General features: G+C 41.6%; 1 protein-coding gene across 5 annotated transcripts in view; it reads right to left on the reverse strand.

Moving 5' to 3' along the window:
* LRRC3B (leucine rich repeat containing 3B) overlaps positions 1–17,762 on the reverse strand; it is a 402,453-nt gene that overhangs the window by 111,656 nt on the left and 273,035 nt on the right. The window contains exon 1 of one of the 5 annotated variants that reach the window (XM_053261537.1): positions 10,235–10,400. The exons of the other annotated variants lie outside the window; for them this stretch is intronic. The gene's annotated coding sequence lies outside the window, so the exon portion shown is untranslated. Of the gene's footprint in view, positions 1–10,234; positions 10,401–17,762 lie in introns of those variants that run through there. 5 annotated transcript variants of the gene reach the window in all.

Below are 17,762 nucleotides of genomic sequence, written 5' to 3' on the forward strand. Positions count from 1 at the left end.
AGGAACTAGTATATTTCAGTTGGCATTCCCTGTCATTCATTCCGGTCCATTCCCTAGAGTCTACATGATCCTTGACTTCTTGTAACAGAACCCCACCCCCATTGTTGCATCTATTTAAGGGAGAGGTGTGGCCATTGGGATGGGCATGGCCATGGGGCTTGGCTGTCAGGGTGAGTGTAGCCATGGGGGCTGTCATGAAAAGCACTGTGCACTTCTGAATTTGTGACTACGTCAATGACAGTGTCTAATTAGATGTATCTAGAAATCCCATAAATAGTGTATGAAGGCAATAGTCCTCCCCGTGTTGTCATTCCAGCAACTGGTATTCACATGTATACTGTCTTTTAAAATTGAGGTTCTGTCTCACAATCATAACTAATAGCCATTGCTAGAGCTATCCTCCATTGATTTGTCTACTCTATTTTAATACTATCTAAACTAGTGGCCATCAACACATTCTGTGGCCATAAATCCCATACATTAAGGAAGAAGAACTTTATTTTGTCCATCTTGAATCTCTGTCAGTCAATTCCAGCAGATGACACTGAATTCTAATACTATGAGGAAAAAACTTCTCCTTATCAACTTCCTTTATCCACATCATGCACAGTTTTACAAACCTCTATCACTTAGGGCTGTGTGAAGCTTCAGCTAGGTATTCAGTTTGGATGATATTTGATCCAAAAATCCAACTGAATACCAAATATCAAAGCAAATCGTTTGGCCTCTGAATATCTCTGAATAGTATTTCAGATGCTGGAATATATTTAGAGATTTTCTGATATATTTGGCAGCTTTTTTTCCCCCTTTTCCCCATGGCAAACAATTGTATCTCTTTAAAACTAATGGAGGGAATTAGGTGATTTTCATACAAGAATAATATAAGAAATGATGAGGGACTAAGAGTGCTTTGAAACTGACATATGAAGGTGACCAGTGCCTCTGTTCCAATCACAGTGCTTTGGGAGAGGGACATAAAAGAATATATCAAACTCTGTTAGTTCTATTTGCCTGTCCTCTGAGTTCTTTTGCTTCTGAAAATAGTCAGTAGCACTAAGGTTGCTTTGGCACGGGGTTCTGTGTACTGTGTGTCTTAGCTTGTAATCTCCTGAAGTCTTTCTTGCTTGTTAGTAAATTCTGTTAGTTTTCCATAGAATCCCTACCTGTAATCTTTTCCAATCTATCTTCCCTAAAACCTTTATCTTTTATTCCCCCTTATTCTTAGTGTTTGTTTTGAGACTTTATCCCCTACCCCACAAAACATCTGTGTAGTCTTAACTGTTGGTGTTCATTTTGTCAGTTTTTTATATTGTGTGTTTGTTTCTTTGTCTGAGACACATCAATCTGAGACTTGTGTTGTATGATACACCCCTATGTATATACTACTATTTTCTTATATTATGGCTGTATTCTCACAGTCATGGCAACCCTGGTTAAAGAGGATTGCTGAACACTGCAGATTGCTAAATCCTGGATTAACCAGGATTGCTGAACCCTGCAGAGCTGGTTGTAAGAACACAGATTTCCTGGACAATCCTGGTCAAATAGCTGTGGTAAAAGACATTTAATCAGGATAGATAACCAGGATCTACACTGGTTAAATATAGTTTAGCCACAGCGTTTTGACCAGGATTGCCCAGGAAATCTGCAGTCTCATAACCAGCTCCATGGGATGCAGAAATCCTGGTTAGCTCTTTAACTAATATCTCCATGATTGTAAGAAAGCAGCTTTCAATGGTATTTGTTCACACCATTTCTTATCACACACTATTGTATGATGTCACACACATCACACCATTTCACGTCACACACATAGTCACACAATCGTGTGAACTGCACTAGTCTCAGATATAGGATGGGTTCCGACATAGTGCAAAGGTTGGCTGGAGCTGAGCTCTGCATGACATTCCTCAGCTCTGGGAGCAAGCCCTTCCCCCTCCTATCCCTATATAAGCCTCTACTTCCTTTCTAGATTAGGCTGTGCTGAGATTGGTGGGATCACATGACATTACATGACCAATCTTGGCATATCCTAATCTAGAAAGGAAGTAAAGGCTTGTGTGGGAATGGGAGGGAGAGCAAACATTCTTGATGCTAAAAGATGTCATGTGGACCTCGGCTTCAGCCAAGCTTTGCACTAAGTCTGAACTTTCCCATTGTGTGTACACACACATATATAGTTTCTGATGCACAGCTTTTTGACTGACAAGAAATATGATTTAATTTCAAAACTTTGGAAGGAAGAAAAATACAGCTACAGTGTCAAGCTCACTACGTTTGTTATAAATAATATAATTATTTAATTCATGCTAAATGAAAACTGGACAAACTGAAATTTTATGAAATGTGTTCAAGAATGAAAAATTGAAAATATTTGAGTGTGATGCAAAATGCTGATCTCTGCTCTTGGTATAGCTTCATATGGAAGGCTAAATTTGACCAAGGTCAAATTTTGTTCTGTCTCTCTTGCTTTCAGACCCGACTACAGCAAGATAGCCTACACGAGTCCACCTTTGAAGACTGTTTGGAAACTGCAGCTCATAGCTATTGCTCCTTGGGCCAACAACACACCAGTTGTTTCAATTTGCACTAAGCACCAGAGTGGGCTGGAACAGCAATTTATTCAGTCAGTCAGTCAGTCAGTCAATCAATCAATCAATCAATCAATCAGATCATATTAAAATTTCTGGTTAGTCAAGCTATTCTCTATGTTCAGATCATTATGCTATAGATAAAGATGATGTAATGGACAAACTAAGAACTGGACTTCCAGTAACAAGTGTTCCTGCCCTATCATCATCATAATTTCTGTATTTCTTTCAACTGATAGAGGTTATAATATAATTTGGATAGGAACAGGAACAGTAGTTCCATAAAGCCTACTGCCTCTACTGTGGACAACTGCTGATTCTTATCTCTGCAAATGTCTTTGGCTGACATCCTGACAAATGGTGTGCTAATGCAATGAAAACTACACTAGTGCAAGTAGAGGAGAGCTAGTCTTGTAGTAGCAAGCATGACTTGTCCCCTTAACTAAGCAGAGTCTGCCTTGGTTGCATATGAATGGGAGACCTGATGTCTGAGCTCTGTAATATATTCCCCTCAGGTGATGGAGCCACTCTGGGAAGAGCAGAAGGTTTCAAGTTCCTTCCCTGGCTTCTCCAAGATAGGGCTGATAGATTCCTGCTGGAACCTTGGAGAAGCCTCTGCCAGTCTGTGTAGACAATACTGAGCTAGATGGACCAATGGTCTGACTCAGTATATGGCAGCTTCCTATGTTCCTAAGATCATGTCACTGCTTGAAATGGCACTCTTGCATGACTGTGTAAAAATTCCCTGCAAACTATATGAAGTATGCCATAGGTTGTGCACCTCATTGTGCAAGTGCAAACATGTTGCATTAGCACAACACTAGTCTGGAACTCTAGCTCCAGACCCAGTGCAACTAGCTAGCACCACCGACTTATGCTAGCCCCAACAAACTTCCAGTAGCCCAACAGGCTTGTGTAAGTATAGCATTAGTCAAGCAGTTGACCCTTGATTCCTTTTTATTTGGTATTATTGAGGTTGCCTGCAATAGTATGAGTACTCTTATTTTAAACCAGCAACATAAATAGCATGGTTCTGAGGACAGGGATCCATCTTTATTTATTTTTATTTATCTATGTAAACCACTTTGGGAACTTCTGTTGAAAAGCGTAATATAAATTTTCGTCATCGTCAATATACAGGCCAGTCCTTCTATTGTCTGGATTTTCAACAGTTTGAAAATGTTCATCAGTTTTTCAGTACATTGAAGAATTCCCTTATTCTCATGCAATGTTAATGTCAAAATGGCTAGAAGCATCCCTCTCCCTACCAACATGCTATTCAATTTGTAAACTTCATTATTGTCCAACTGTTTGAACACCTAAAAAGAAAAATGATTCAGTGTTATTAAAAATAATGTGTTTCTGAAGGCTTTATAAATAATTTCTCAGTGGAGATAATGGAATCCTGCATTCTTTAGATTCCTGGTTTGACTTTTAAGGCTAAATATTACAAAATAATAGCCAGAAAAATGTGCTCACTGGCCGATATGACAGTCAGCCTTTTGTCATTGTTAGGGACCACTAGGATCCCCTTAGTTCCATTGGAAAAATGGTAGTAGCACTGTGCAACTGCCCAAACACGGTTTTAAGTCATTCCTCAGCAGCCCCTAAGGAACAACTTAAAACCTATCAGTTTTTATCTGACTACACTATCATGATACACTATTGGGGCTGCCTTTCAAGTCATGCAGCAGTCCTGGTGGTTTCCTAATGTTGACACAGGGCTGCCCATCATGTCAGCCATTGATTTTAAAATTGAAACATTACTAACAGTTGGTTTAGCAATGTCAGTCGATCATTATGTACTTGTTTAACCCATTCATTAAAACAAAGCGGAAAGCTTAACATACAATGTTTTGTTATGTGTATTACATAGGGAAATCTCATTATTCACATTATTCACGTGTCTGCAGTCAGGTAAGACAATTGACCTCAGCATACATGGGGAAATACAAACAGGTCGACTTTGCATGCCTGTGGAGGTCATTTCCGGCTACCATTTTTGTTTCTTGGAGCCACAAAATGGCTCCTGTTTTTTAAAAAACAGAAAATTAGTGATTTTTTGAGGCACAGCCTGATACGGGGAGAGCAGCAAAGCATGGTGAGGAGCTCCCCCCCCCCACATCCACTCCAAATTTGCCCCCAAAATGCATTTTATTTGCATTTTCCTAGCAACCAGGAAGCTAACCCCCAATTCCCCACTGAAACAATGCCTCGATAATCATGGTTTGCGTATCTGCATTACAACCGTGGAACAGAACCCCCATGAATATCGAAGTCCTCCTGTACGCCAACAACATGTACCAGATATGATGATGATTACACCATCACTGGTGTAATCACTGGGTGTGTACTTTACAAAGTACAAGAGGAAAGTCTCTGCCCCAAGAAGTTTACAGTGTATAAATCAATATAGACTGATTGATCGTATTTCTATACCAACTGATATAGAAATCCCCAGGCGGTGTACAAGTTAAAACGTAATATAAAACAGTTTAAATTCAAAAAACAGATAAAATCACAATGAATTTCAATTCAAACCCTGGGAAAACAAGTACATCTTCAGGGTCCTCCTAAAAGCAAATAGAGAAGGAGATGCTCTTATTTCAGGAGGGAGCATATTCCAAAGCCCCGAGGCGGCCACCGAGAAGGCCTGGTCCCGAGTCGCCACCAAACAAGTCGGCAGCAACTGTGATTGGACCTCTCCAGTTGATCTTAATAGGTGACAGCGTTCACAACAGAGAAGGCACTCTCTTAAGTACCCTGGACCCAAGTCACTGAGGGCTTTATAGGTAATAACCAGCACTTTGTATTTCGTTTGGAAGCATACAAAGGAAGCATTGGCAGCCAGTGCAGTTCTTTCAAAATCGGTGTTATATGGTCCCTTTGGGAGAACCCAGAGGCCAATCTGGGCACTATGTACCAATTATAGTTTCCAAACTACATACAAAGGCAGCCCCACATAGAGTGCATTACAGTAGTCAAGCCTAGGGATTACCCTCCCAAGGTACATACCTGATCTTTCAGGTGGAGTGTAACCCCATCCAGAACAAGCAGATCGAAACCATCTCTTGGGTCATGCCCCACCCCCCAGTGAATACCTCTCTCTTATTTGGATTCAACTTCAGTTTGAAGCCTAGGGGTTACCAGCATATGTACCACTGTTTAAAGGTCATTTGTCTTCAGAAATGGACATATCTGGCAAATCAGCCAAAGCTGATAAAAAGCACTCCTGGCCACAGCCTCAACTTGAGAAACCAGGGATAGTTGGGGATCCAGGAGCACTCCCAGACTATGTTCTTGGTCTTTTAGGGGGTTGGGTGTAACCCCATCCAGAACAGGCAGATCTAAACCATCTCTCTGTTCCCAACTCCCTACAGACAGTACTTCCATCTTATCTGGATTCAACTTCAGCCTGTTATCCCTCATCCAGCCCATTGTTGCCTCCAGGCAGGCATTTAGGGGGGTCATGCCATTCCCTGAAGAAGTTGGTATGGAGAAATAGATCTGGATGTCATCAGCATATTGATAACATCCAGACCAATCCTCCTGATGATCTCTCCCAGCGGTTTCATGGAGATGTTAAAAAGCATTGGAGACAGTATGAGAGCTCAGCAGTGGGACACAAAGGAAGAGGACTAAGACAGTGATAAATGGTGAAGAATGTGCATACTTTCAATGTCAGGCTTAGCTGTAGTAGGATATGGGAACCAGGGGGTTGTGCTAAAGGCTTCATGGAAGAGATGGATTGAGGAGGGATTTGAGGGGTGACAAAGGCATAGGAAGAAGCAAGGGAGAGAGTGTTGAATCATTTGGGTGAGGTGAGGAGAAGACATTCAGAACAGAAAATGGAGGAGCTTCCCTACTAGAGAGATAAGGGGAGCAAGGCCAGAAAGGGCTTTGAATCAGGGGCGTAACTACCATTAGGCAAGGGGAGGCGGCTGCCTGGGGCCCCCCACACCTCGAGGGGCCCCCCAGAGGCAAGTCACATGTGAAGTGAGTGTGTGTGTATCAGCGAGGGGCCCATTTTAAAATTTTGTCTCTGGGCCCACTCCAGCCTCGTTATGCCCCTGCTTGGATATAAGAACAAGGAGCTTGTGCAGGATCTGTGAGTGGACAGGAAGTTAGTGTATGGATTTATGGAAGGGCATCACACATGTAATGATGAGAGCCATGAATAACTTTGGCAGCAGAGTGGTTGGAAGAAATGAGGTTATTCAAGTGAGACTTCAGAAGACCCAAGAGGAAAAGTTTGCAGTAGTCAAGGCCAGTGATGGCTAGAATATGAAGTAGTTTTCAGCAAGGGGTGGAGAACAAAGGCTGGATTTTTTTGCACAGTAATGAATCCTAGGGTTACAGTCCTGTACACACATGGCTGCTTGAATCCCATGAAGTCAAAAAGATGCAGCCATACCCACATGAAATTGCAGCCTAGAAGAACACTAGGCTCTGTAATTACAACAAAGGCAGACAGCAATGTTTGTTGATTTACTGTTAGAGTAGAAAAAGCTGAAGGTCGCTAAAAGAAAGAACAAAGGGGAAAGTGCTCTGAGGTACACATATAATGATTTCTTAGCCCAACATATACGTACCTCTGAGGTCTCTTTTCTGCAGGCTTAAAGCACACGCGCACACGCGCACACACACACACACACACACACACACACACACACACACACACACACTCTCACACCTCTATATGTACTTTCTCCCTTGATGTTATGGCTGCTTGAAAATAGTGGAAAAGTTACATTTATAGGATTGACATGTACTGGCCATTCAGTGACACAAATCAAGATTTTGAGTGAAATACAACTGAAAACATTCTTGGGGGGAAATATTGCAGCTATGTAGGTGGGGGAAAACACACTTCCATTTGTTGTTCCTCTCACCATTCTATTCACATTTCCTTTATGTCCCTGGTGCTCTTTCCAGCTGCACAGAATAACAATTATATCGTAGTTCACAATTAGAAAACAAATCAGAAATGTGTCCTGATGAATGCAAGTGCCTTGTTATATACATTTTAATAATTCAACATATCTTCTTCCAGGTTTTTGTAATTCTTTTTTCTTCCATTTTGAGCAGCATTTGGGATCTTGATTAAAAGAGTTTAATGGGTACAGCCTGTCAACCCATCAATTCGCCAGCAAATCCAATTTTTCACTCACTCTTCTTGTCTCAAGTGGCTTTGATTATAATAAAATCAAAGAGGAAAGTGATAGCAGCTGCTGCTGCTGCTGAAATAATGGGAAGGAGATTCTCCATTCAGTTTGGTAGCAGCAAGGCCATTCATAATTTTTTAAAAACTACAAGATGTACTGTTGTTTGCTACATTCAGAAACTATTGGAAATACAGAGAAGATTCTCATAGATTTGATTCTATTTTGTACTTTTGTGCAAAGGAAGTATTGATTGATTGACTGAATGAGTGAGTGCCGTCAAGTCGGCATCTACTCTTAGCGACCACATAGATACAGGCTGTTTTCAAAACTGGGGATGCTGTGTTTGCATACAGCATCCCTGGGACTGCACTTGCTGTACTTGCAAATCTGTGGAGAGATTCTACCCATCACAGAAATGCTGGGACTGGTCACTCTTCTCAAGTGAATCCAGGGCTGGCCCAAGAATCAGGGGAACCCCAGGCAAAGTGTGGCTTTGGCACACCTCTGCTCCCTTCACCTGCACAGGTGGGTGCCTCCCATCAGGTGGGTGGCAATCCCCATGGCTTGTCCTGGCTGGCTGGCTGTTTCCAATGGTTCACACAACCACCTGTGGTCACTCATCACATGGCTGGCTGTGGCTCGCTGACTTTGGTGATGGGGGTGATCACCGTCACATGGCTGGCTTACTCTGATGGTGTACACAGCTGACCCAGGCCATTGATGCTCACCCCACGTGATGCCCTAGGTTTCTCAACGGCTTATGAGATTCCAGTAGGAAAAAAATTAAACATTATTAGACAATATTGTTTGTTTGTTTGTTTGTTTGTTTGTTTGTTTAGGCAGTGAAATTCATTGGCTATTGAGTGAGGATATTTTCACTCTCTCCTTCCTTATTATGAGATACTGGATTGGCTAATTGCTGTCAGTTTTGCTGAGTCATGATGCTGAGTTATTGTATTTAAGAGCACGTTTCAACCACTAGGGTATAGCACTGAAGCTGATGTGTCACAACAAAATATCTGCTAACCTTGATCTATCTATCTATCCATCCATCCATCCATCCAATACACACACACAGACACACACACACACCCCATCCCAAACTTTCTGTCTTGGCAGTTTACAGCAACATAAAACAAACTGAAACAGAAATTACAACCTCAAAACAATTTAGAACCACAAGTCCAGTTAAAAAGCTCTAAATGTGTGTTTAGAGACCTTCTAAAAGTTGCCAGAGATGGGGAGGCTCTTATTTCAGCAGGGAGCACATCCCAGTGTCTTGGGGCAGCAACAGAGATGCCCATCCCTGAGTAGCCACCAGATGAGCTGGTGGCAACTGTACTTGCAGTTGAACCTCTCTGGACAGGGGTGGAACCACCAATGAGCAAATGGGTTCAAAGAGCCTGGGCCGCCGCTAATTTGGGGCTGCACCTGGCACCCCAGCCACCACCCCCTGCATCTGACATCAGATGCAAGGGGTGCAGCTTCGCTTATAAATGCGGCCGTGTTCCCCATTTGAGAACAAATACCAGCCAGCGCTGCATTCACAGCATGGTCGGGGGCTGCTCTCCCTGCCTTTAAAGGCAGGGAGAGCCTGTAACTTTGTAGCAAGGTCAGAAAGCTACAAGGGAAGAACACATTAACCCTATAGAGTCCATTTCACCACAGCATGAACTAAATTGGACTGGCATTGCCAACTTTTCCTTTTGATTTCAGTGGGACGATATAAGTAATTTTGCTCATCATGTCAGGCAGAGTTTTTGGTTGCATGTTAGCAGTCTCTCTACAATGTTTGTACAACATCATGCCTCATAGCATTGCACTGTAGCAGTAAGCATAGGAAGCCTCCTTATACCTAGTCAGACTGTTGGTCCATCTAGCTCAGTATTGTCTACACAGACTGGCAGCAGCTTCTCCAAGCTTACAGGCAGGAGTCTCTCTCATTCCTACCTTGGAGATGTCAGGGAGGCGAAAGGGAACCTTCTGCATGTAAGCATGCAGATGCTCTTCCCAGAGTGGCCCCATCCCCTGAGGGCAATATCTTATAGTGCTCACATGTAGTCTCTAGGGTGCAAATGCATGCCAGGGTGGACCCTGATTAGCAAAGGGGACAATTCAAGCTCACTACCACAAGACCAGCTCTCCTCCAAATAAAATCAGAAAGACCTAACTCCTATTACTCAAATATTTAAGTTACTTTTTGCCCACGTACCCCCACAGGGATTTGAACTCTCAGCCCCTGGCTCCACAGCCAGCATCTCTTCCCCACTGAGCTTATTATGCCCTTCTGTAAAACTCTCAAGTGGACTTGATACAGGCCAGTCTATATGTTAAGGGGGGGAGGGGGAGAAATCCTTTTAAAAATAGCTGGATAATTCACTCTTGGTGAATTATCAAGTACTAGTGGGCCCGGGCACAGAGCATCTAGTGTGGCCGGGCCCACCGCCGCCTGCGCTGCGGCCGGGCCCGCCGCCTTACCTCCACGGCCAGGCCCAAGAGTGCCGCCGCCGCCGCCGGGCCCGAGGGTGCCGCCGCCGCCGGGCCCGTCGCCGCGGCCAGGCCCAAGAGTGCTGCCGGGCCCAGCCAGGCCCGCCGCCTCGCCTCCGCAGCCGGGCCCTGCCAGGCCCGCCGCCTCGACTCCGCGGCTGGGCCCGCCTGGCTCCCCGGCATTCTCCTGGGTGCGCCAGGACCAATCAGGCGCCCCCGCAGCCCAGCCAATCAGCTGGGCTGCCGGGACGCATTTCTCCTGGGCACACCCAGGAGAAATATATATATAGATCCTTGATGTTCTGTGGGGAAAGAAACCTCCTAAAACTTAACTTGGATTTTAAAAAGTCACAACTAATTTTCTCTCCTTTGAGTTTAAAAATCTCATTAATCTAATCCGCAGTCTAAACTCTCCTGAGTAATTTTGGTAACAAGCTTCTCATACACAGGTCCAGTGAAAACTTCCACGAACTCTGAAAACATCAGAATAAACATTTCTAATATCACAAGAGGAAAGATTGTTTTTCATTGTGACAGCTCCAGTCAGATTGTCTCCTGTGGGGGCGGGGGGGAGAGGGAGATTAATTAAGATGGTCTGTTAAGAGGTTTTAATTCTGTCAATTCATATGTAGTTCACAGATAGCTAAAGGAAAGTGCTAAAGAAAAGGAGATGTCTTTCATTAATGGGTTTTCAAACTATTGCTTATCACACCATTAGTTGCAGTAGTAATTAGAAATACCATTAATTTATCAACTATTTCAAATTATTTTTACTTCAGGCTATATGTGCAGTCAAGAAGCTCTCTCAAATGTAATGTAAACAACAACAAAAACTTTTGATTTAGGTCATTTGTTTTATCAATCATTTTATTGATTCCCCCCCCCCAAGTATAATAGTTAACTTGAAAATAAAGTAAATTAAAACTAAAATAAAACTAAAACTAAATACTCTCTTTGGTCCAAAGTTTCACTGAATAGGCACAGGCTGTCCAAAATAACATATTCATTCATTCAGTCAGTTAATTTCTATACCGCCCTTCCAAAAATGGCTCAGAGCGGTTTACACAGAGAAATAACAAATAAATAAGATGGAACCCTGTCCCCAAAGGGCTCACAGTCTAAAAAGAAACATAAGATAGACACCAGCAACAGTGTGCTGGGGGTGGATAAGGCCAGTTACTCTCCCCCTGCTAAATAAAGAGAATCACCACGTTAAAAGGTGCCTCTTTGCCAAGTTAGCAGGGGTTTATTGCTAACTTAGCGGGGGTTTATTGTAAAATAACAACTTTATTTAAGTTGTTATTTTGTGAGTACGATCCATCCGACAGTGTTCTAGAGGTAAATATGCATAATAGGGATGTGCATGGAACCAGCTGGCCTGGTTCAGTTCGAGGCTGGACTGGCCTCAAACCAAACCAGGCCAATTTGTTCCGGCACCCCTTAGAACACCCCCCGGTTCAGTTTGCTCCGGGAGGGTTCATGAAGTTTGGGGGGTGGTGGAATTTTTTTTAACCTTTAGCCCCTGCAGGGGGCTTCCTATGGGCTGCGGGGGTGTCTGTGAAGGTTCCCCCTCCCCCCGCCGGCCCCGATCATCATCACCATGGCCCCTTTTAGAGCTTATTTCAGCCCATTCGGGCCTCTGTATTTTTGCATGGTGGCCATTTTGACCTCTGCATGCATGAGCAAATGGCCTCTGTTTTGGCACAAACAGGCTGAAATAAGCTCTAAAACGGGCTGCGGCAGTGATTACCAAGGCCAGTCGGGGGAGGGAAAACCTTTGCAGACACACACCCGCACGGCCTTTAGGAACTCCCCTAAAGGGGCTAGAGGTTTTTTAAAAAAACTAAAAAAACCTAAAATATGTTCATGAACTGTCGGGAGGGAGGTGTTCAGTCCCAGTCCAGACAGGACCAGGAAGGGGGCTTCGGTCCGACCACAAACCATCGAACCGAACCCTCAAACCAGTTTGCACATCCCTAATGCATAATCTCACTAAGTTCCACTCTCTGTTGAATTGTGGCTATGAAACTGTTTTGTCCTTCAATCCAGGTTATATGTATAAAAACAGAGTTTTTAAAAAGAGGAGAGGGGAAAGATGAAGGGTAGTAGGGATCCTCATAATAATAATTTATATAGCTGACATGCATTTTGTACTTGTTTCTATGTACATGAACTCTGCATCACTTGGTAATTTTCATGAATCTTTGTTCTAAATGAGGTAATTCCTAACTATGTGTGCCAGAAAAAGCCAAAATTTGGTATTCTTGTTTATGTTCTAACATACACAACAATCACCCCATTCACATGACCATTTATACCCAGTTTAGTGGCTGTACCCACATATACATGGTTGTGTGTATGTGCACACACACTACATTCACATGATCATGTATACCTGGGTACAGCCTCTGACTTGGATATACATGGTTGTGTGTATTGGGTGAATAAAGCACTAACTCTCACAAGCACCAGATGATGTAGTCAGTCAACCTGTTTCTGGACATTACCTTCAGAGTGCTGGTAATGGTGTGAATACTCATCGATATAAAAAATCGGTACAACTCGTCGATGCAAGAAGCATGACAGGCAGGTGGCTAAGCTTGGATTTTTCTCACCCACACGGAATTTTCTATATGTAGGACAATGTTTTGTATGGAAGAGCATTCAGTCATATGCTCCCTCACCTGTACTCTAAAGGGAAACAGATTTATATCCTCATCTACTGTTTGACTGTAGTAGTAGACCTTGATGTATTTGAGGAGCATACATATTTTTAAAATAAATAAATCCTCAGAGCTTTTGGGCGACAGTGCACTGGCAATAGAAGGGGATTCAGTGACACTTGAAAAAAGTAAGGTTACAAGTGGCTGTAGGAAGAGATCTGTTGGGGTTAAAGACTGCTTTGTTAATGTTAATGCTAGATGAATGTTTACCCACTATAGTGCAGCAAATGCGCCTGTTTTTTAAGTGATGTGAAACCACACATTGATGATACTGGGTTGTGAAGGAAAGGCTTTAAGTGCTGTCACAGGTAGCATGTGGTTCTCTTGAAAATTATTTGCTATTGCACATATCCCATTCACTTCAGCTTAGTTTGTGCAAGAGAAGTTTCTAGTGGATTGGGTCCAAAGGTGGTAAAAGTGGATCAACTCCCACAAAGACCATAAAACATCAGCTGCACCAGTCTTCATTTTGTTCCATTTTATCCATCAAAGAGGCAAATGATAGAGAGTCCTTCAACAGGAAAAAAAATGCATTCTAACTCGATAGTATATCACGAGAAAGGACTATAAAATTTATTATTCACTCTGGAGGTACTTTAGTGTTTAATAAGAGTTTTCTGTGAGTGAGGACTTAATTATTTGATCTTAAGAGACTGACAGCAGGATTGATATTTTTTAATCCTTACTATATATATAGCCCTACCAGGCTGCAGGTACCAGCAATGTTGGTTCGAAGTATTCATATCTCAGAGTAATGCCTAAGCAATTCTATGAATCATGATCCCACTGTTGTGAAAAATATAATACACTGAGGATATATTACTACCTTTGGAAGGCTATTTGTAAGAATACATCTGATATGTCCTGGCACTTGAAATATATTTATAGAATATGAACTCCTTTTTCATTACAGGCTGAGTACAAGTGTGTGAACTATTATATTTTTCTCCTAGTGGAATCTAGTGAAATAAAAGAGGTGCCTCAAGCAATGTTTGGAACAAGTAGCCACTGTCACTTGAATAAAACAAATATTTTAAGTTTTTATATTGCAAGCTTTCACAACAAACTATAATATCCTACCAACAAACACATGCACACACCTTGCACACACACACACACACACACACACACACACGCTTTTGGTTTGATGTTCAATTTGGAAACAGTGTTTCATCATCATTTTTTTCATCCCTCATCATCATCACTTCACTAACAGGAGATTACGTATGGTCATATATAATACAGAACTTTGCCTTTAGTTATTTCTTAAACAACAACAAATTTTATATATTGCTTTTCAACAAAACTTTCCAAAGCAGTTTACATAGAGATATAGTAAATAATAAATAAATAGATAGATAGATAGATAGATAGATAGATAGATAGATAGATAGATAGATAGATAGATAAATAAATAAGAAAGATGTCTCCCTGTCCCCAAAGGGGTCACAATCTAAAAAAGAAACATAAGATAGACACCAGCAGCAGTCACTGGAGGTACTGCACTGGGGGTGGATAGGGTCAGTTACTCTCCCCCTGCTAAATAAAGAGAATCACCATGTTAAAAAGTCAAATTAGCAGGGCTTATTGATGAGTTAGCGGGAGTTAAAGGAATAAACTGGATTAAAGTAGTATTTCTGAAATAAGCTATTTGGAATGGACTGTAAGTATTTTTACTAAAATGTTAGTAAGCCATTTCTGTATTTTTGAAATAGCCCTTGGTGTGTCATTCTAGTATCCAAATCTTACACTATTGCTGTTTAATGAGAAAAGGCAAGGCTAGTAGGGATGTGCACAAATCAATTTTTTTATTTGATTTGTGCCCAAAACAAATCACCCCTTATACGTTTTGTATCCAAATCCACCTCCTTCAAATCACCCCAGATTTGATTTGTATTTGCTTTGATTCAATTCAGATTCAGACTGATTCGGACCACTTAACAAGGTCCCAGGGGCATGAAATTTGGGTGGTGGATAGGTCCCTATGGGTGTCACCAAAGTTTCAAGGCAGTGGGACACTTGGTTGATATTAATGGGTTTTTAAAAAAGGTTTTTACTGATTTTGAACATTTCCACCATAGGAAACAATGGGGATTCAGAGTTGCCATATCCTAACCCTAAAATGGATCCCCAGCTTTCATTTTAAAATAAAAGGCTAAGCTCTAGCCCTTGTAGAAGTGGAGTTAAAGAGCAAAATGTGTAGTCATTATTTTTCAAGTGTTTGGATTATTTGGTGTATAATAACTTTTCCTCATAATGAATCCCTATGAGGATACATTGCACAGCTTCATTTCTTCTGTTCATTTTGACTGTCTTTTCAACAGTGCCAACTGTCAACTGCCTCCCCCACCTGAAAGGCAGTGGGATACTCTTTTTAATTTTTAGGAATATTGAAATGTTTAGCTTCTTTAGTGTCTAATAACTTTTCCTCATAATGAATGCCTATGAGGATTCATTATATGCCTTCATTTCTTCTGCTCATTTTGACTATCATTGGACAGTGCCAACTATCAACTGCCATGTATCAACTACACCCCACCCCCCACCCCCACAAACACACACACACTGGGGTACTCGGTTTATTTTTTTAAGGAATTTTTGAAGTGTTTAGATTCTTTAGTGTCTTCATTACACACCTTCATTTCTTCTGTTCATTTTTACCCCAGTGCTTTGCAGGTGGGTGTGGGGAATTAGTGGCATCCCATGTTCTAACTACCCCACAAACCACAAGCCAGTACTCAGTTTATATTTTAGGAATTTGGGGGGCATTAGACTCTTTGGTGTGTAATGAATCCTCATAGGGATTCATTATGAGGAAAGGTTATTAGACACCAAAGAGCCTAAACACTTGAACAAAATTCTAGAACACAAACTAAGTAGTACCCCATTGCCTTGCAGGTGGGAGTGGGGTGTAGTTGGTACATGGCAGTTGACACTATCAAAAAGAGAGTCAAAATGAATATAAGAAATGAAGGTGTGTAATGAATCTTCATAGGGATTCACTGAGGGAAAGTTATTATACACCAAAGAATCCAAACACTTGAAAAATACTGACCACACATTTTATTATTATTATTATTGTTTACACAGTCAGACAGGTGTTTGACTGGTTTGTTTTATCCAGACATCAAGTCCTTCCCAAGGACCTGAGATGGCTGAATTTTATCATCGTTGTTGCTGTTATTATTATAGATATCGTCACAGAATATAGGCTGTACACAGTAAAGTTGCTTTTTGTAATTGGCTGCTGGTGATTTCTTTTTCTTCTATTCTGCTATCCCCTGGTATTGCTATGTCGATTATTTTAACTTGTTTTTCTTTCTTCTCGACTTCAGTTATATCTGGTGTATTGTGTGGCAGATGTTTGTCTGTTTGTAGTCAGAAGTCCCATAATATTTTTGCATCTTCATTTTCTACAACTTTTTTAATTTTATGGTCCCACCAATTTTTGGCTACAGGTAGCTTGTATTTTTTGCAGATGTTCCAGTGTATCATCCCTTCTACCTTGTCATGCCTTTGTTTGTAGTCAGTCTGTGCGATCTTTTGACAACAACTGATTAGGTGGTCCATGGTTTCATCTGCTTCTTTACAAAGGTGGCACTTGCTGTTTGTTGTGGATTTTTCGACTTTTGCTCTTATTGCATTTGTTCTTAGTGCCTGTTCTTGTGCAGCCAGTATTAAACCCTCTGTTTCTTTCTTCAAGTTGCCATTCTTAAGCCATTGCCAGGTCTTGGTGATGTCTGATTTTCCACTTATATTGTGCAAATATTGACCACGCAGTGGCTTATTTTTCCATTTTTCTGCTCGGTCCTTGTAGGCCTGCTTTGTTTCATTGGTGTTGAATAGTTTCTCGTTCTTGACCATTTTAAATGCATCTTCTTCACTGTCCTTCATATATTCTTCAAGGCCTCTTTTCTCCTCCTCTACTGTTTGATGGACTTGCAGCATTCCTCTTCCACCTGAGCTGCGAGGGAGGTATAGCCTATCTACATCACTGCGGGGGTGCAGAGCATGATTGATGGTCATTATTTTCCTGGTCTTACGATCTAGCTTCTCTAGCTCTGCCTGGGTCCAGTCTATTATTCCTGCAGTGTATCTGATAATAGGTATAGCCCAGGTGTTTATGGCTTGTATATTATATAATAATAATAATAATAATAATAATAATAATAATAATAATAATAATTTGATTTCTATACCGCCCTTCAAAAAATGGTTCAGGTGGTTTACACAGAGAAATAACAAACAAATAAGATGGCTCTCTGTCCCCAAAGGGCTCACATTCTAAAAAGAAAAAACATAAGATAGACACCAGCAACAGTCACTGGAAGTACTTGTGCTGGGGGTGGATAGGGCCAGTTACTCTCCCCCTGCTAAATAAAGAGAATCACCATGGTAAAAGGTGCCTCTTTGCCCAGTTAGCAGGGGATTTTGCTTCATAACGCCACTTCTAGAGCTTAACCTTTTTTAAAAAAAATGAAAGCTGGGAATCTGGGGAAATTGATAGGAGGGATCCGAATCTCAAAGTGATTCGAATCAAATCAGGCGTGATTTGATTTGTACCCGAATCTAGCCAATGGACCACAGGGGTGATTTGTTTTGTCTCCAAATCACCCGAATCAGCTAGATTTGGGTCCAAATTGATTTGTACCTGAATCAGTTTGCACATCCCTAAAGGCTAGTTCTCTGATTTCTTTTCATCAGGCGATGAACATAATTTTTCACAACAGAATTGTTCACATTCTAAAGTTGTAGGTGTGGATTATGTGACCATCTCATCTCATCTGTTGAAATGT

The sequence above is a fragment of the Hemicordylus capensis genome, chromosome 6 (assembly GCF_027244095.1).
Source record: "Hemicordylus capensis ecotype Gifberg chromosome 6, rHemCap1.1.pri, whole genome shotgun sequence".
Lineage (NCBI taxonomy): Eukaryota > Metazoa > Chordata > Lepidosauria > Squamata > Cordylidae > Hemicordylus > Hemicordylus capensis.